Here is a 20774-nt window from a genome sequence, read left to right on the forward strand (position 1 = left end):
AAATGTTATCCCTATGGGATTGTGAATTTGGTGATCATACATAGAGCTCCAGTTGGAGAGACCTTACCTCCCACATACAATATACGGAGGTCTTAGAGTATTTGATTACCTAAATTCATCAAGATTATTTTTAAGTACACATATGCATCCTGCATTTCTATGCACAAGGATGGAGTTTTTCTTAGCCTCAATATGATTAATTCTTAAAACAAATCGTGATTCAAAAAATTTTTGGAGTGCAGCCTTTGCTATGTTTCATTAAATTAAGGCTGAGTTTTACTGTGGAATATTTTAACATCTAATAAATGCTAAGAACATTTAAGACTATTTTGATTTGAAATAAAGTTCTTTTTTCTTTTTATTTCTAAAAAGAATGTCATAATTTTGGATTCTAATAGGAAGCCTGAAGTATTAGGTGCACTTTTACATAAGGTGACAAGAAAATAATAACAAAAAATGGCCTGGCTAACATTCTTGTTGAGTCTAAGAATCCTATGGGCCTGCATTAAAAGAAACTATAATAGATAGTCTATGGCATTCCAGAGAAGTGTTTTGAATGTTGAGAATATTCTTAAAGACTACAAAATAACTGCCCTAGAACTTAGTACAGTATATAAGCCAATTAATACATAAGCAATGACAAAATGTAAGAAATAAAATTCAATTGAAAATATGTCTTGAATGCTTCACATATGCAAGCACTGAGGTAAATGTTGTATTGTGGTGAAATCAAGGAATAATGTTATCCAGTATTTGTCAGAATAACCTAAGCAATAAAAACAATAGTAGTTTATTAAAACATACACACATATACACACACAGAGGCAACAAAAAAATAAGGTTTCATTTATCTTGTTCTTGTTCTTTGTCTAATATAGATTTACAGGAGTACTTTGCATGTCACACCCAGTCAGGGACATCCTGATTGCTATTCCATCCCCACGTAACTGTCCATGACAGCAAGGGAAGAGAATACTGTAGAGTCTCATTCTTGCCATTAAATACAATGGCCCAGAAATGACATATGTCATTTCCACCTAAAACTCACTGGCTAAAATAATTCCGTGGCCACTCCTAACTTAATGAGAACAGGGATATACAATCTTCTTATGAACCCAGAAGGGGGAAAAAAAAAAAAAAAACTCCAGTGAGCACTAGAAACATCTGCTATCCATACACTAGCCTCCATCTTGAAAGTTAATCAATACAGGCAAACATGGACATGAAAGCAATCACTAAATCATTCATGTGAGGATGCATTTGTTAATGATAGTAAAAGCTATAAGGAGAGAGCTAATTTTTAACTCAACCCTCAAGAAAGATAATAATTTTACTGGAAAAGAAAGAAAAGAAAAAAAAAAAAAAAAGATTAGCCTGAGATGAAAACAGGCATTCCAGGTGAAGGAAAGATTACACAGATTTTCATGGTCTTATTTTCCCAGAAGATGTATCTTTTTTTTTTTTTTTCTTACCAAGGAAAACAACTTCATGATGCCTCTTTCACTTAAAAGTTGGTCTCTATTGGGATGCCTGGGGGGCTCAGTGATTGTGCGTCTGCCTTCAACTTAGGGCATGACCCCAGGGTCCCGGGATCGAGTCCCACATTGGGCTCCCTGCATGGAGCCTGCTTTTCCCTCTGCTTGTATGTCTCTCTGTGTGTGTCTCTCATGAACAAATAAATAAAACATTAAAAAAAAAAGAATCGGTCTCTATTTTTATTGGCATTAATGGTTAGACTTTGAAACACCATTTGATGTCTTTTACTTTATTAACATAATGCTTCAATTCTCATTTAGAAAGCATATTAATTTCAGACAGGAGTTTTTAAATTAAATGAATATTGGGAATAAATAAACTAAAAATCAGGTGTCAAAAATGCAAAAAATGTTGGCAGTGATCATGGCCATCATTGTATTGTGCTGTCAGTAATCTGGAAAATATAAGCTGTTCAGATGTATGGTAAAGAATTTTAACCCAAAGTGCATCAGACTAGCTCAAAACTGTGTATAAAGTATGTGATTTTTCTCTTAAGAGACCCATATTTCTGTTTTAATATCTCTATTTGTGAAAAATAAAAATGCAGGACATTTGACTTCAAACACAGAATGTTCAAACTGGAAGTGTCTGGGGTTGGGCACTGCCACTGACCATCCAAAGTAGCTGAGCAAGAGAGAACATTTGAGATACGGGGCACAGGATCGTGGCCCGCAACATCAACCGCCACATTTGAAGAGTAGGTTGCAATCAGAAATGATTGCAGAAGAAATGATGGGGAACCTTGTGATATAGGGCATGGATAGGTAACCGATTGACTGACCTGGGCTCTCAACTTTACCAATCCTCTCTTGGTCTCCTTCATTCATCTGTGAAATGAAGAGTATGATGGGGAAAAGGGAAGTGAGACAAGTCAAAGGGATATCATATTTGAAAGTTGCTAAGATAGTTGATCTTAAGAGTTCTCATCACAAATATATATATGTATATATATATGTTATATATAGTTTTATATATATATGTGACTGTATGGTGGCAGACAAATATATATATATATGTATTTATATAAATAACTGTATGGTGGTTGACTGTCTAGACGTTTTACTGTGATCATTTCGCAGTATCGACATGTGTTGAGTCATTATGCTGTACACCTCAAAGTAATATAATGTATGTGTCAGGTACACCTCAATTCTAAAAGAGGAAGTCAGAATGGCTGTTTTTGTGCAGAACCACTTACATGCTATGGTGCTTTCAGGTTGAGTGGTATAAACCCAGTCTCCAGAAGTCTACCTCTTTTTACTCCCTGATGCTTAAAGTGCATGCATCGTAAACTTAAGACTTCAAAACTGGGTAGGATGTAACTCTCCGAGCAGCTGAGTTATCACTAGACACTAATGAATGAGCCTGGAACTTTCATGAGAGGGATTTAAATAAGCTTATACGAACGACAAAAGGATACAGGGCATAGAAGAGGAGAGAAAATGCAGGACAAATGCTCTTGACAGTAGGAACAGGACAGGATACAGGAAAACAAATTCAAATCCTACAGTCTGAGGAGAAAAACATTGGTGCAAGTTAGAAAATGAGGCTTCCAACATGAGCTCTGCTAGACTAAAGGCAATTAAAGTAGGAGAATTTGAGCTGTGACGTAGCATCCCACTGGGAGCCAATGCCATGCGTGAGGTAAGCAGGTTTTCAGACATTTCTATCCTCTCCACTTATTATTATAAATATTATTGTTGTGAATTTCCTGGTGTATAATGGACTCTTTTTGATTCATGATTATGAGGATTAATGGTTATTTTTTCTCTTATTTTCTCAATTGCCCTCTTGGGCTGATGTGTAATATAAACACATTTATCTACCGCAACTTTTTCCTCTGAGTGGTGTGGTAATTATTCTCCATCGGTGTGGGTTTGGGGCTTCTGTATGTTTCTGTCCTCCAATCTGGACGACCCGGGATCAGGAGCGTCCATGATGGGCTCTGTACTGTCTCTCTCACCCAACCATGTAGCCAGAGGATTTAGACCTCAGGTGACGAGCGTGCTTTAACTTTTTATTTAGTTTATATAATATTTCATATAGGAATATTGTTAGATGTGCATTAATTTTGATTGCCATGAAAGAATCTTAGCACCTGGGTTGTTTCCTGTAATTATGTCACCCGGCTTGATGCCTGTGGAGATTGGAAGTTTTGACCATCTTGTCTTCCAGCCGGAAAACTTCCCCATCTTTAAGGGAGGGATTGTGTGTGGAGTCTGCTAGGCACACGATCTGTTCAGGGTTCTTTTTCTCAGGGATTGGGCCATAAATTCCTTCAGCATGGAGAACATACCTACTTTCTCCATCGCTGAATGCTCACTTTAGCACAATATCGAGAATGTAGTAGAAATTAAATAAATATTTGTTGAATAATTAAGTGAATCTGGGCTGATTCCTCTTAGTTTCTACTACATGTCCAGTTTGATTCTGGGACAGATGTGTATTTTTTTCTCTATTTTTGTGTTCACACACTAAGTCTAAATAAAAAGTGGAGAAAAGGATACTAGATACTTGATTTTTTTCCACCATACTGCACAAAAAGCTTTCATCAGATGCTAAATTATAGTGAGAGTAACATTTTGCCTAGAAATTTGCTAAAATAGCAATCCAAATTAATCCAAAGGGTCCCTTCCCAATTTACACTCTCCATGGTCATTACTACCATTTAGGATCATGGTCCCGTAGAGCCTGGATAACAAATCTCCCATCCACTGCTATTCTGAACACTTAACTCCTCACTGTTCCGTTCCAGTCACTATCTATTCAAAATCCTCTACGCTGTCTTCTCTCTTGCTCAGCTATTCCATGTGCAGTTTTTCTCAACTTGGATTAGTTTCCCCATCCTCTTCCACCTAGCTAACTCCTAAGCATTGTTCACAACTTGGTGTGGATTATATCAGAGGAAACCTCCCCAATTTTCACCTTACATTATACTCTCCTGTACATTTGTTTGCCTCCCCAGTTGGACTATTCACTGCCACGGAGTAATGAGAGTGTTAGTCATTACTATATCCCTGGCACCCAGCATGACATCTGCTACTTATATGCCCAATAAATATCTAATGACAATGAGGCATGTTATTGCTCTATGTTGAGTTACCTCTAGAGACACACTATCATTTAGTTCGTATGGTCGTCCTGTGATTTATAATCATTGTTAATCAATGTCATCCTACCATGTAAGGGCTACATGTGAAGTCAAATTGCCCCTGCAAGGATATCAAGATCTAGGCATACGCACCTGGGAAAATGTAATATGGAATCCATATACATCTGTGCGAGTAGATTTTAAGTGACCTTGTTTAGATGGAACTGTAGATTGATTCTCCGGGTAATGTTCTTTTTTTCTAGCTTTACATATTGAACTATTACTGACATATAATATATGTAAGTTTAACATATACATGACGATTTGATACACATGTATATTATGAAATAATTCCAACAATAAGGTTAGTTAACACCTCCAATCCGTCACATAATTACCATCTTTTAAAAATATGTGGTGATAATATTAAAGATCAACTCCCTTAACAACTTTTAAGTATATAATATGGTACCATTCATTATATTCACTGTGCTTTAACTTTATAGATCCCCTGAGCTCACTCTCTTATGGCTGGAACTTTGTACACTTTGACCAACATCTCCCTGTTTTCTCTCAACCCCAGGCCCTGGTACCACCATTCTACTTTCCTTATGTTTTTATGAGCTTGGATCTTTTAGATTCCACATGTAAGTAAGAACATGCATTAGTTCTGCTTCTCTATCTGACTTATTTCATTTAGTATAATGTTCTCAAGTTCCGTCTGTGTTTTTGCAAAGGGTAGGATTTCTTTCTTTAAAAAAAAAAATCTATCATTTGTCTATTTCTTCATCTGTTGATGGATACGTAGGTTGTTTCCATGGCTTGGCTATTGAGAATAATCCTGCAGTGAATATGGGGGTTCAGATACCTCTTTGAGACAGTGATTTCATTTCATTCAATATGTGCAGGAGGAAGATTACTGGTAGTTTCCACTGTGACTGTACCAGTTTATTCTCACCTGTAATGTCCAAGGGTTCCCTTTTCTCCACAGCTGTGCCAACATTTACTATCTCTTGAATTTTGGTAATATTCTTACCAAAAAGGGTAAGTTAATATCTAATTTTGGTTTGGTTTTCATTTCCCAGATTATTAGTGATGTTGAGCATCTTTTCACGTACCAATTGGTCATTTGCATGATTTTATTTGGAAAAAAATGTCTATTCGAGTCTTTTGCCTATTTTTAATCAAATTATTTATTTATTTACTTACTTACTTATTGCTATTGAATTGCATGAGTTTCTTGTATGTTTCTTATTAACCCTTTATCAGATATATAGTTTGTAAATATTTTCCCATTCCAAGATAAGCTTTTCATTTTGCTGATTATTTCTTCAGCCGTGCAGAATGTTTTTATTTTGATGTAGTCCTATTTGTTTATTTTTACTTGAGCACTTCATGTCATATCAAAAAAATTATTGCTAAGACTGATGTCCAGGAAAATTTTCCTTACATTTTCTTCTGGAATTGTTATGGTTTCATATCTTACAGTTAAGTCTTTAATACATATTAAGTCAATTATGAGAGTAATGTAAAAGTAGGGTCCAATTTCATTCTTTTGCATGTGAGTAGCCAGTATCCAAACACCATTTATTAAAGATACTATCCTTTCCCCTATTGAATGCTCTGGGCTTCTTTATCAAAATTTTTTGACCACAGGTGCATAGATTTATTTCTGGGCTCTTGATTCTGTTCTGTTGATCTATGTGTCTGTTCTTATATCAGTACCATATTTTTGCCATTACTAGAGATTGTAATAAAGTTTGAAATCAAGAATGATGCTTCCAGCTTTGTACTTTCTCTAGATTGCTTTAGACATTAGGGTCTTTTGTGGTTCCATAAGAATTTTCAGACTGCTTTAAAAGAAAAAAATCTGCAAAAAATGCCTTTAAGATTTTGTAAGATGGTGGGGTGAGGTGGCTCTGGGGGCCACAGAGAAGTTGGATGCTGACCTTACTCTCCTTTTCCCATAAGGTGGGTGTCTCTCTCTGCACCAGGATGCCTGGGCCTGAAAGGAGAGTGGGTTATGAGGATACTGTGAGTCTATCTTTCTTACCCTCCTCCATGTGTCTTATGTCTGTGCTTCCATCTGTGTGCTGTAATTTTTCACCTAGAGTCTTTAGCTATTATGAATGTATTTCTGTGTGTAGATAGTTCATTAAACTGATAGTGAGGGAGTGTGGCAGGCGAGGGCTAAAACTCCTATGCCACCATTCTGCTGATGTCACTCCTCAGGAAATTCTTTCTTTCTTTCTTTCTTTCTTTCTTTCTTTCTTTCTTTCTATTTCTTTCTTTCTTTCTTTCTTTCTTTCTTTCTTTCTTTCTTTCTTTCTTTCTTTTGTCTCCTCAGGCAATTCTTAAGGAAGAAAATATATGAAATGTTATCAAGACTTATAAAATTATTGCTCTTAGTGATATCATTGATGTGAGGAGTGTAAACTAAGAGGATCAAGATAGGCAACATACATATTACCACGATATATATAGCAGTGCTTTCTGAAAAGGTCGAGGGAAATGAAGTTTGATGACAGTGAATTTTTTCCATATCTTAATATTTCAACTTAAAGATAGATTTAAGGCTATGCATTTATGTTTTACAATGGGTAAAGACAAGATAGAACACTCATTATTTAGCTACCTTTCTTCCAACTTATAGATGGGAAACAGAGTCATAGAGATCATTAAATGTTCTTGGGGAATGCAAAACCATCAGTGTCTGCTTCGCCATGTGATCAGCCTCAAGTATAAGCATCTTTGGGATACTCAAAAAACTCATTTGTTTTACCAATTACAAATAGAAAAATACTTAAGGGGAAAGTGTCTTCAGGATTATGCAACACATCTGAGGTTTATTGTCCTTCAAGACCATATATTTAAAAAGACCATATATGAATGCATTATTATGTTTTTAATGACTAATGAGCTGTGACAAAGTACTTTGAAGGAGGAGATAAAATAGAGTTGAAAATGATAAATAATTTATGAATAAAGAATAAATGTTATGTTCAATAATTAATTATAGATAAATAGTAAGGAAATAGAGACAGAAATGGAAATTAGGGGACCATAATCTGATCTCTGCTAACCATTGAAGAGCTACCATACAAGAATATCTTCCACTTCTTACCTGAATTCTCTATCTGTAAATTTACCAAAAGATGTGTGAGGAGCAGCAGAGCACAAATAGGGGCACTGGGTCTTGGCTCTTCTACCAACCAGCCCTGGGAGTTGGTCAAGCCCCTAAGTCTCTCTAAGCTTCCCTTCCTTCCATCCATTTAATTTAACAACTATTTATTGAGAGTGTAGAGATGAGAATCTCAGCTAACACTTGATGTCAACAAATTTCTAGCCTATTTAAGGGGCAGATGAGGCAATTATATGCCTACCTACAATGAGACTTTGATCAAACTGCCCATCAGCTGCTTCTTTTGGTAAAAGTCTTCCTCATTGTAATAATTCATGATCTGGACATTCACATAGCAGCACTCAGCTGGCGAACAGAATTGCTTGGAATTACTGCCATTGTCTCAGAAAAATTACATCACCTCTGCAATTTCCAATCACCTGATCTATAAAATAGGCACGGAAGTAACTATCTTGCCTTCTCGTAAGAACTAAAGTGCACAAGAATCTGTGTATAAAGTACATAGGTCATTGGAAGAAGAGATAGCAACTTTAATTATTAGTATTTTTTTTTATCATCATCACTACCATTCTTTCCTTTTTGAACCAGTTTTGGTTGATGAAACCTATTAATCCAAAATAATTAGTGAATCATCTAATAAAATCTTGGTCTTGCTTATGGCCAATCACGTGACCCAATGCATGTTGATGTTTCTACTGAAGACTTCACTGTTTCAGTTTGCTTTTTTTCACAATAAGGAGGGTAATATCGTTTATCTCACAGGATTGATAGAAGAATTAAATGAGATAACACTTATTACTAACCATAATATCTAACACGTGGTAATTGCTCAAGAAAGATATTTTATTATTATAAATATTAATATTAATGTCATTCCTTTTTCTGAAAATCAATAGAAAACAATAAGTGGCAGTTATTGCTATTAATGGTAGTAGTGTATTAGCAGCATGAATTGTTGAAACTTCTCAAGGAAAGGATATGGAATTAATAGTAGTAGTCACTACTAGGTGAGGTCATGAAAATGGTTATTGTAACCTATTGTAATCTAAAAACAAAACCTGTCTGATCAGCTTCAGTTGTCTCTTTATTACTGGTGTATAATTCCTCACCAGATTGATGAGGATATTGAACCAGGAAAAGTATCCCTTTCCTTGGAGAATGACCCCCTAAGATAGACAAACTGTAGGGAACTAAATGAGAGACCTAGAAATGTCAGTGGGGGTGGGAGAGAGTCTGAAGATTTTGAAAAGCAATAAGTAAAATAAATAAATAAATAAAATAAATAGTGACAGTTTGTGCTAGATAGAGGCAAAGTAATACTGTCGTACTGTGAGGAAATAGAAAGTATTTCTGGGAAGTAAAGATCCACTGATGATATTAGGCAGCTGTGTGGAGCCTCAGAGACTATGAAGAGTGTCAAGACCATCAACATGAATAAATTGGAGGTCAGGGGATCATGCTGCTCATCAGTCAGTGTCACTGGTGATGAATGTTTCCAGGGGAAAGGTCAGTGGATGAGAGGTGACTGGAGTATTCCAGGGAACAGTGCTCCTCTGTTAAATAGGAGGCTCTTGGAATACTGACGTGTGATCATTAAACCTGTCATGTCAGTAAGCAAAGGCCCAAATCAAATCAGAGGCAAGACAGCAAGAGTTTTAATAGACTGAAAAAAAATAGATAAAAATTATTAAATGTCTTTGTTTTAAACTATTTTTTTGAACTATTACTTTTAGAGTTTAACTCATAAGGCGATGCCAATTGGTATTTTAGCACCTACTCCTTTCTTAAAAAAAAAAAAAGTACTTGGTATCTGAACAATTGCAAAACCAGACAACTTTTGTTGTTCTTTTGCAATTTGTTTACATATCTCCAATGAAAGTGAGCTTGTAGAGCTGTAACCAGTCAATGCAGTCTCAGGTCAAGAGCTCTGGTGACCAAACACAATACCAGAATTAAGTAAGGCTCATTTTTAAGTGGGTGCATATTATGTGTGTGAATTGGAATGACTTAACCTATAGAGTCAGACTGGATTTATTAGCTCATTTTTCGATCAAGTGCAAATACATGCTTCAGGTAAGGCATGAGGATAAGCAGAATGGACTAGACTCACCCAGACCAGTTCTAAGAATTGTTATCCATGTGACTCAGTCCATATTACTCAATTTTTCTGAGACATAGTTTCTAAGCCTGAAAAATGGGGATGGTAAACCCTACCTCAGATTTGCTGTTATAGTTAAATAAAATGATATATAAAAATAGGTAGTAATTTGAGAGGTATGTATTAGGTTATCAATACATGATTGTGTTTGTGTGTGTTTCGGTGAATAAGTGTATAGGTCACAAAATTTGGCCTCATCTCATTTTAAATCTGAACACTGATTTCATCATAAAATTATTTCAAAGAGTATTTATTGAGTTTTAGGTACCATTTAGGTGCCAAAGATACAGCAGTGACCCAGGCAGCCAAATACCAACCTCATAAAACTTATATTCTAGTGGGAGAGAAGCAGAAGACAAAGAAGTAGAAACTCAATGTGTATGACTATGCTAATACATCAAGGTACAGAAGGTGCACCGCACGGTGGGGACATCAATGGAGAAGACTACAAATTGAGAAATATATATGGTTAATGGTGATTTTAGAGGGAGTGGCTGTTGTTGAAAAGATAAGCTCTGTGTAAAGACATGAAGATGAGCGAGGGAGCCACATGGGCAACAAGAGAAGCACCTTTTAGGCAGAGGGAAGAATCTGTTTTAAGTGTCTTGAGTCAGAACACGCAAGGAGAGCAGTGTGGCTGGAGCAGAAACAGTAAGAACACCTGTAGTGGGGGAAGTCTCGAGATTTAGCAGGGACTGGATCGAAGACCTTGGAGGCTATTTGAGGGGCTTTGCTCTCAGAGAGCAAACACTGAGGGAGGTGAGAACTCCTGAAAGTTACAAACAAAGAAACGACAGGCATTGACTGAATATTCCAGCTGCTTTTTTAAATGTGTCTCCAGGAATATCTATTTGAAAATCCCACAACACCCAATTAAGAAGTCTCTATTCTTGTTCTCATTATTCAGATAAGGAAAAGCGAGACGAGGAGGTGAGGTGATGGGCCAGGGCCACGTGGTGAGTTACGGTGGGCCTGGGTTTCCAACTCAGGCAGGTTCAGTACACGGCTTGTGCTTTTTTATATTTTCATTTGTGTCTGTTCTACTCCTTGTCATGTCTTCTCTATACCTCCGTGGGTAACAACACTTTTATGTTCATTTCTTCTGTTTTGCACTCAAGATTTTCAACTCATTTTCTCCTTTTCACATATCATTGTGATTATGTATGTATCTATGTATTTGAGATTAGTATTTTAACAAGTTCTAATCTTTAATACAAAACTTTTTAAGAAGGAACAATTTTCCTTGGGTTGTCTGTTCTTTTATTTCTTCCAGACTGTACTTTTCCTTGGCCATTTTTATATCATTTCCTTTCACTTTCCTTTGTTCCTGCTTTCCTTCCCTCTATTCCTCTTTTCTTTTCATCCTCCTAACTTCCCTCTTTTCTTCCTTCCATCTTTCCTTCCCTCTTTCCTTCCTAATTTCCTAACTTGCTAACTTCCTATCTCTTTTTTTTCTGAAGTAAGTGAGGTGTTTCTTATATATTATGTAATTTGTCCTACAATATTTGTGATCATATCTATGTCTCTCCCTGTTTTCCTGTTTATTCAACCTAAGATGGAGTCCTAATTTGGTGTGGCTCACCACCTCAAAGCATAGCCTCCAGTAACAAGTGCTTGGAAGCTTATTAGAAATGCACCCCCCCAGGCTCTATCCTAAGATCTGTACTTTTGCTGTATCCACAGGAGATCTGGAGACACATTAATATCTTAGAAGCTCTTTCCCTGCATAATGGGAGACATGACATAGGACTTATCAGCCTTAGCCATTGACCACTGGCCTTTTAGGTAGAATCTGCTTTCCAGATTTACATCTCTAGGAAAATTTAACTGCCAACATAATCCTATAGTCATCATCAAGAAGAAATTTATCTGATGTCACAAAGATAGAAGAGTAGCAGGCTCCAGCCTCAGACCCCACAGAGAAAAAAAAAAAATACACAGTTATCCATAAATAAAAAAATAGTTCTGGGAGAGCTCAAGAGCCAGCAACACAGTGGCACAAAACACTGGCAAATAACCACACAAAAGAAGAAGGAAAAATGACGTGGTCTTTTAAGTAGAAAGTGCTAAAGATTCTACTATATAGTGTTTAGAACAAATAGCTAAATTCAGTAAAGTTTCGGGGTACAAAATCAAGAAAAATAAATCAGATGCATTTTTATACACTAACAATGAACTATCTGAAAAAGTAATAAGCAATTTAATTTACAATAGCACCAAAAACAATAAAATATTTCAAAATACATTTCACCAAAAAAGTAAAAGATTTACACAATGGATATTATAAGATATTGATGAAAGACACTGCAGAAGGCACAAATAAATGGAAAAAGAGTTATAGGAAGTTAAAAAGTTAGGAAGTGAGGAAAGATAATTCATGTACATAGATCAGAAGAATTAATATGGTTAAAATGCTTTATCACAGGCAAAGCCATCTACAGATTCCATGCAATCTCTATCAGAATCCCAGTGGCATTTCTCAAGAAATAGGAAACACTATTAAACTAAAATTTATATAGAATTTCAGAAGCCCCAAAATAGTCAAAACAATCCTGAGAAAGAAGTACAACTGGAGGCATCACACTTCCTGACTTTAAATTATATTACAAAGCTACATCAATCAGAACAGTGCATACTGGCATAAAATCAGACACACTGAGCGATGGAACAGAACTGAGGAACTTGCAATAAACCCCTGCGCATATCGTCAACTAATGTTTGACAAGGGAGACTTGACTATTCAATGGAGAGAAAATAGTTTCTTTTGTAAATGATATTGAGAAAACTGGCTATTTACACGGAAAAGAATGAAATCGGACCCATATCTTACACCACTCAGAAAAGTTAACTTGAAACGGATTGAGGACTTAAAACCTGAAACCGCAAGACTCAGAAGAAAACACAGGGGCAATGTTCCTTGATATCAGTCTTGGTAATAATTTTTGTATATGACACCAGAAGCACAAGCCACATAAGCTAAAATAAACAAACAGGATTACAAACTAATAAACACAGAAATAAAGATCAACAAAATGCCAAGGCAGTTTATGGGATGTGAGAAAATATTTCCAATTCATATATTTGACAAGGGGTTAATATTTAAAACATATGAGAGAATCATGTTACTTAACCAAAAAAACAAATAATCGAATTAAAATAATGGGTAAAGTACCTGAATAGACATTTTTCCAAAGAAGACATACAAATGGCCAATAAAGACATGGACATGTGATTAACATCCCTAATCGCTGAGAAATGCAAATCAAAACCACCATGAAACATCACGTCACACCTGCTGGAAAAGACAAGTGACAAAAATATTGGTGAGGCTGTGGAGAAAAGAAAACCTTTGTGCACTGTTGGTGGGAATGTAAATTAGCACAGTCGCTGTAGAAAACAGTATGGAAATTCCTCAGAATCTTAAAAGTAGAACTGCAAAATAATCACACATCAGCAATCTCACTTGTGGATACGTATCCGAAGAAAATGAGAACAGGTCATGGAAACGATGTCTGGCCCCACCCCCGCCCCCCACCCCGTGTTCATCAAGCATTATTCACAATAAGCAAGACCTGGAAACAACCTAAATGTCCACCAATGATGAATGGATACAGAAAATGTAGTTTATATAAATAATGGAATACTATCAGCCATTAAGAAACAGAAGGAAAACCTGACATTTGTAACAACATGGATAAAACTTAAGGGCGTTATGCTAAGTGAAATAAATGGGACAGAGGAAGACAAATACTGAGTGATCTCACTTGTGTGATGAATCTTAAAAAAGGGTAAAATCACAGAAACAGAGAGAAGAATGGTTGTTGCCAGCAACTGTCAGCCAAAATGTAAAAACATCAGCTTAAAGAAGGAATCAGTTCTGAGGATCTAATGCACAGCATGGTGACTAGAGTTAACACGATTGTATTGTATGTTTGGAGCTTCCTATGAGAGTAAATCTTAAATGTTCTCACCATAACAGCCACAAAGATGGCAATTGGGGGAGGTGAAAGATGTGTTAAATAACCTCATTGCTGCAAACATCTCTCAATACGCACACGCACCAGATCATCACAGCATACACCTTAAACATATACAATAATGTCCTATGTCTATTATATCTCAAAGTGGCTAAAAAAGAAGAAGAAATGTATCTAAAAGTCTTGCTAAGCAAGAGTGGAGCCATTTTCTACCACCATTCTTTCATTCTGCACACAGAGAAACGTGAATTTTATAAGCTGCAATCTACAGCTTTCACTACTTCCAGAATGCTTTCAGTTTTTGCTTCACTAACTTTTTTTTTTTTCTGGAAATGCTCATTTCAGAGATGCAATGAGCCACTGTTGATTCCTTCCTTTAATTCTCCCTCCCACCCTGATCTTTTTAAAAATAGAAGTCAATAGATATTCTTAGAATGAGAAGTACTGATAGAAAGGAAGCATGCTATCCTTATTCCTTCTCAGAAAATCTATCCAGTTCTTTGGTCTCTGTGACAAGGGCAGAAAAGGCAGGAGAAATAACACGTTTCCTTCCCCCTGCAGCCCGGTGGGTTTACTCCATTTCTGATGGCAAAATATGCATTGGAAACCAGCTGTGCTTCTTAGGTCATTGCTATAATTAGAAAATCTTTCCAGATTCTGGCAAAATCTAACTCTGAGAGTTAGTTTTCAGTGTTCTCATGAGAGGCAGAGAAGTGAAAATACCTGCCCAAGTTACTAAGTGATATAGACAGGAGCCAAGATGATCACACACACACACACACACACACACACACACACACGTTCCATCTGATGCCTGTCTACTGACACACTTTATGTGTTTTAGGCAAAATCAGAGGAATCCCACCACAAGTACCCTCTAACGACATTCCTATCACTCCGCTTCACATTTCACTGCCATTTTTTGCAGCTGAGGAGGCTCCACATCTTCTAATTACATTTCCAGGCCTCAGTTTCTACAAATATCCACAGATCAACGTTTTTTCCTAAATTGTGGTTTCTGTGTGGTTAAATCCGGGGCACCTTTCCTTGAGCCCCAGCTGTTTGCATCTTGCTGTGGGAGATTGTGAGCCCCAGGGTGTTGGCAGCTGCACCCCCAGTAGAAAGACCCGCACATACCTCTGCTACCGAAGGCTCTGATTGGGTTGTCCATGTGTTGTATGTGAGAACAGAGAGTTAATATCTCTTTCCAAAACAGTCGCATGTCTCTTTTGCCTCATTGTGTGGGGGCCCTAGACTTATAGGCTGTAGAGCCACATCCACCTTATAAGGTCAGAAATACTTTTGTTTAGTTCAAAGTAATTTAATTGCATTTGTTTTATGTAATTTGGTAAAGGCACAATAATATTATTCATAGACTTGAGTCCAATTGCTCTGTCTCCCAGGCCACTATTACCTGCTTTTTGCCATCCAGTATTTTACTGTGAGTCCTGCAAGGATTATAGATCCTGAAATGTTCAAGGACTGGAAATACCAAATGAGAACTTGGGGGGCATTATATCAACCAAATCACTATTTTGCTTGGAAAATTTAACTTAGTCAAACCAAATAGTAATATAAGATGAAACCCATGTGTATTGAACTGCCAAAAAATTTGTTTGTTTTAAATGGCTTTTATTTCCTCTAATAACACTCCTGGAATATCACTTATAGTATTTTCACTTTTTTAATTATAGTATTTTTAGTTTTGAATGTCCTGCAGATATACATATATATACACATATATACATATATACATATATATATACATATATATATATAACTAATTAGTCCTCAGAGTGTATTGATTAAATTCATTTACATTTAATAGTTCTAGAGAAAGAGAAAAAAATATTAGTGGTGGAAAGTTATTTCAAAATACTGCACAAAAAAATGAACAAAAATGAAAAAAAAACAGTTAAAATGCTCAGTGTAAACTTATTGTCAATCAATTTTAACATATTCTAGGATAAATTATCCTATTTAAAACTGTGCCCACGGATATTTTTCTCCTTTTAGCAATTGCCTTTGATTGTCTCAGTAATTTAAGGTGGTAAATATGTTAATATTACTGATTTAACGTAGGCTCGTCCGTAATCCCTGAACTATCTTTGTAAAGGATCTGGTATGCAAAATATCACTTACAGACCTGTTTATAAATTTTTAAGTGCTATGGGTCAATTCAACAAGCATTTAATGTGAATAATTACTCCAGCTATAATTATGCAGGGGAATTATATGCCAGACATGTCTGATAGACTCAAGAGAGTCAGAAATGAAGTGACAGTCAATTTGAGCTCATTGACATTGGAATGAGATAAGAATTTTGATGATATTGAGGCGGTAAGGCATAAATATCACTATGATGCATAAAGCCCTATGATGGAAGCAAAATTTTTTTGTTTATTTATTTATTTATTTATTTATTTATTTATTTATTTTAAATGTACTTTTATTATTTATTTATTTATATCAATGGGTAGCTTACAATGCCATAGGGTACATTAAGATTGTACCTTAGTTAAAGAAGATTGGATTTTTCCCCTAATAGATCCCATCTCCCTACCAGAGGGGAAGGAAGCCATATTTCTAGGACCTCATCAATAAACGGACATCTTTTTTGTAGCTCCTTTGGTGTCAGAGTTGTTAGTGTTTTTGAAGGAACTCTGGAAGAATTGATGGCAAACTTTTTAAAGGGTGAAAAACCCAATGAGTGTGTTGGCTGTATCTTTCTCAGAGAGATAACTATCTACGGCATTCTGGTGTGGTCATCCATAGGCTAAATTAAATTCCCTGTTGATGGAGCTCTTTCTTTGAAGGGGTTTGGTATTTCCGCCATCAGTCATCAGCCAAAGATTTAGAGGCTGCATTCATTTCCTAAAACTGCTGTAACAAATTACCACAAACTTCGAGGCCTATAAAGACAGAAATATATTATCTTATTGTTCTAGGAGTGAATTGTCTAAGACGAGTCTCACTGAGCTAAAGTCAAGGTGTCAGCAGAGCTGCTTTCCTTCCCAAGGTTCTGAGGGATAACCTGGTCCTTGCCTTCTTCAGCTTCTAGAGACTAGCTGCATTCCTTAGTTTGTGTCCATTTCCTCCAACTTCAAAGCCAGCAATTCAGCATTTCCAAGTGCCTTTCTGACTCTGATGTCCTCCTATGACAGCACTTCCAAATCCCCTCTGACTCTGATGGCCCTCTTCTATTTTGAAGGAACCATCTTGTGATTACATTAAGCCCACCCAGGTAATACAGGATTATCTCTTTAAGTCAGTTGATTAGTAAAACTAATTACATTTCTATCCTTAATTCCCCATTGCCTTGTAACCTAACATATGAGGTTCTGGAGATTAGAATATGATCATCTTTGGGAAACCCTAATTCTACCTACCACAAATGTTTGATCAAAAATCTCTGGGGCCCCTATTCTTGGCTGTCGTACTGATTTGTTCGGGAAAAGGTTCATTCTTGAAGAACAACTTTTGAGACGGTAGGGTACTGGCATTTTTCTACACTTGCCTTTGTTCATTATTTGTCAGTATTGGAGAGAGAGATGGTTTGATTTTTTTTTTTTAATTTTGGCAGCTTCCCTTACATGCAATAGTCTAAAAGTGAATCAAACATGATGTAAAAAATAACTAACGGCATAGAAATACCTATAAAGTACCATGAAGTAAGAGTAATGAAGCTTTGTGGCAATAAAGATTCCCTGTATGGAAATTTCTAGTGTTTCTCCCTTTAGTTATACTCATGGATACTCTTATTTGATGTACTAACTTAACTTCACTGTCATGATCAATAGGTCCTTGTTTCCAATTGTCTCCAATTTCACTCCCTTCTGTGTATTAAAATTGTCTATCCATGTCCTTTTTCATATGACTGTGTGGTGCTTCCTGGTATGAACAGAGTCTGTGTTGCTGCTCTGTTGATACTGGACTCTGCCATTTTACTTATTTTGGCTAATTAATGGAACGTGGATGGAAATGACAGTATGTGTGCTATGTGCCTATATGTTAAGAGGTCCTGCACATTTCTGCTTATTTTCCTGTGCTCCTGCATTTTTTTTTATGAAAAAGGTAATGTTCCAGATAGCATCTGATCCAAGAAGAATGAATGACATGTGTGACAGGCTTGAGCTTTACCCACAGCCTGCAGCCCAGCTAAGCCAATCCTATGCAAGCATGTACTCACGTAAGCAAGAAAAACACAGGTTTAATTAGTCAGAGATTTTGAAGTTCTTTGTTATGCAGTATTATGGAAGGCCACATCTGATTACTACAACATCCAAAATTGCACCAAACAAAATTTTCTGTTGATTGTATCATCATGTTCTCAGTAATGCAAATCAAAATGAATCATCCTTGACTCTACAATTTTTCTCAACTTCCATATATAATTAGTTAACTTGGTCCTATACATTACCCCTATTTAATTTTTCCATATTTGTTCCTTGCTCACTAATCATCTGCCGCTGCTATAGATCAGATCAGTGTCATTTCTCCGCCTGGTAATAGCAGCAGCGTCCTAGCTAGACTGCCTTCATCTCAAGCATCCCAATCCATTCCTCACAATGATCTAGAGTCAGAGAGCGCCAGAGCCCTGAATAGAATTTGAAACTGCCTCTCTATTCCCTATACAATGAAGGTCAAACTCATTGTTGTGACATACGCAGCCCTTCATCATCTGACTTCTGCTTATCTGATTACCGTGTCATTTTCCCACATTATCCTATGCCCAGCCACAATTGTCAAGTCCCTCAGGAGCCCCTTGATATGTGATTTATCAGTCTCATTCTTGTCCTTCTTCGAAAACAACATTTCCTTTTTCAGAAATGTGCTTACTTGATATATTCAAAATCATCAATTAAGCATGCTCTAAGGTAGAACAAAAGCCCTTCATTAGTAAAATATTCCTTGGCTTTCTCTGTCCAGACAAAATCAAATGTTGTATTCTTGGCTCCTATAACCCTTTGCATAGATTATGACCATAGTGCTTATTGTACTAGAACTGACAGCTCATCCAGAGCCACTGTAACATCCTGAATTTGTTATTCTTTGTGGTCCTAGTGACTTGGACAGTGCCTGATAGATTACTTTATGTATTCATTTAAAAAATACAAATGAGGAGTCTATATAATAGGTGATGCCTTGGGCATTGTGGAAAAAACTGAATGAGATAAACAAAATACTTCTACCAATTCCATGACTACAGGGTGCAAGCACAGTATTAAACACATACATATATTAGGTGATTTAATTTTCTCAAACACTTTGAAAATTATGTAGCATCCTTACATTACATGTAAAGACACTGAAGCTCAGAGAATCTAAAAAACAGTAAGTAACATGATTCTTCACTTCATGTAATTATTCTTTGTCCATTTTTCCCCCTCACCTAATATGGGCCAGTAACAAAATTCTGTGAATGCTATACCATAACTACGAAAGACATGTTTCGATTATTGGTTGTTGTGAAACTACTCCAGGACATAGTGATATAAAACTATCATTTTACCTTTGTTCTCAGTTTTGGGAGAAAGGGAGTCAGATGGTACATCTCCAATCCACATAGTGACGGTTATGCCTAGAAGGTCCACTTCCAAATGGCTTCTTCACTCATGTTTATTTTAGTTCATTTTGATGCCTCTCTTGCTTCCCTTCCCTTCCCTACCCTTCCTTTCTTCTCCTCTTTTCTCTTCTCCTCTTTTCTCTTCTCTTCTCCTCTCCTCCCTTCTCTTCCCTTCTCCTCTCTTCTCTTCTTCCTTCCTTCTCCTCCCTCTCTTTCCCTCTCTCCTCCATCTTTCTCTCCCTCAGCCCCTCTCTCTCTTTCTCTTCCTCTGAGATATCTCAATCTCCAGGCCTCTCACTACCAATTGGACTTTCTCAGAACATGGTAGTTCCTGAATAACAGCACCTAAAATTGATGTCTTCCTGACATGTGTATCTCAGTTTCAATGTCAAGACCTTAGAGAAGTCTTTCATAGCAATTGATACAGGATAAGCCAGTCATTATCAATTCTTTCATTCAGTATTAATTCTCTCCAGAGAATTTATCAGCATCTTACATATTTATTCATTCATTTCTTTCCCATAATTTCCTCTTGTTTATTCATTATTTATTCAATCAATATCTATTGAGAACTACAAAATATCAACCAAGATTATAGAAGTTCAGCAAACATTAGGAGGAAAAACAAAGCAGTAACAAGACCCTTGATGGCATGGTGTATCCCCACTAAAATGTGTGCTTCACGAGGACTGCAATCCAGGCTGTCTTATTAATAATGATCTATCCAGAGCCTAGAGACATGTCTTCCTTGTGATAAATGCCCACTAAGTATTTTTGACTGACCAAATGAACAAAATCGTAAGCTTAGATCTACTATGCAAAGGTACAGGAGGAATCTTGGGGTGGTATGAGAAGTACAACAGGGAAACTCATTATTCTTTGAAAATCATAGGAGACCTCTTTGTAGAAGTGATAATGAGGCTCAGAATTGGAGGATGAGTTGAAGCGGTGGCAACAGCAACATCAGTGGAGACAGGTTTTTCAGCAGAGTGATCTACCTCCTAGTGATAGAAGTTAGAACTGAGATTCAAGTGAAATGGGGAGAATAATGGGAAGGAATATGCAACTTTCTCTTTGTGAGGTGGGGGGTGTTAAAGTGAAGATATATACTCATTTTTATATTAAAATCATTGTAACTTTATTCTGAACCCCTAACTACTGAAAGCATACCTTATAATTACCTAGTACGAGGGACGAAGGTCTTACCAATCACCATAGTGAGTTGACTTTAAAAAAAAAAAAAAGATTTTTAAACTTATTTATTTGACAGAGAGAGAGCAAGAGTAGTGGGGAGGGAATGAAGG

The 20774-nt window shown here is 36.5% G+C and overlaps 1 pseudogene; it reads left to right on the forward strand.

Moving 5' to 3' along the window:
* Window positions 1-20774, forward strand: part of LOC144289952 (putative ATP-dependent RNA helicase DDX10) — an 83048-nt pseudogene that overhangs the window by 55559 nt on the left and 6715 nt on the right.

The sequence above is a fragment of the Canis aureus genome, chromosome 2 (genome assembly GCF_053574225.1).
Source record: "Canis aureus isolate CA01 chromosome 2, VMU_Caureus_v.1.0, whole genome shotgun sequence".
In the NCBI taxonomy this organism is placed as follows: Eukaryota; Metazoa; Chordata; class Mammalia; order Carnivora; family Canidae; genus Canis; species Canis aureus.